The sequence below is a fragment of the Apaloderma vittatum genome, unplaced genomic scaffold, assembly GCF_000703405.1.
Source record: "Apaloderma vittatum isolate BGI_N311 unplaced genomic scaffold, ASM70340v1 scaffold27888, whole genome shotgun sequence".
In the NCBI taxonomy this organism is placed as follows: domain Eukaryota; kingdom Metazoa; phylum Chordata; class Aves; order Trogoniformes; family Trogonidae; genus Apaloderma; species Apaloderma vittatum.
Genome location: NW_009731669.1, coordinates 8955 through 9368, shown reverse-complemented (window position 1 = coordinate 9368; position 414 = coordinate 8955).

The window sequence follows — 414 nt, the reverse complement described above, 5'->3', positions numbered from 1 at the left end:
GGCGATGGTCCCGCGTTTCCAGCCTGCCTGGGGAGAGTTTGGGAGGTGCCCTGTCGATCTGGGGCGCGGGGGGATGTGTGTCTGGCCACATTTCCAGTGGTCTCAGAAGAAGCAGGTGAAAGAGAGGCAGAGGTAATAGCCGAGACAGAAAAGCAAGACCAGCCTTCTCAGATCTCAGTTCTCAGCAGGGACGCAAACTGGCCGAGGGTTGTTTCCCTTTGATGCTAAGCCTGTGGGCTGTGCTCGCTGGCGCGCTCTACTCCATCCCTCTGTGCTCCCGTCCAGCTCCCAGCTTCCAGCAAGCAGAGGCTCTTCCAAGGGTGGGCCGGGGCAGCAGCCCCTGGAGCACAGCGGGGCGGCGATGAGGGACGAGCTCCCGCTGCAGAGCAGCACCTGCTCCCTCCCGCGCTGACA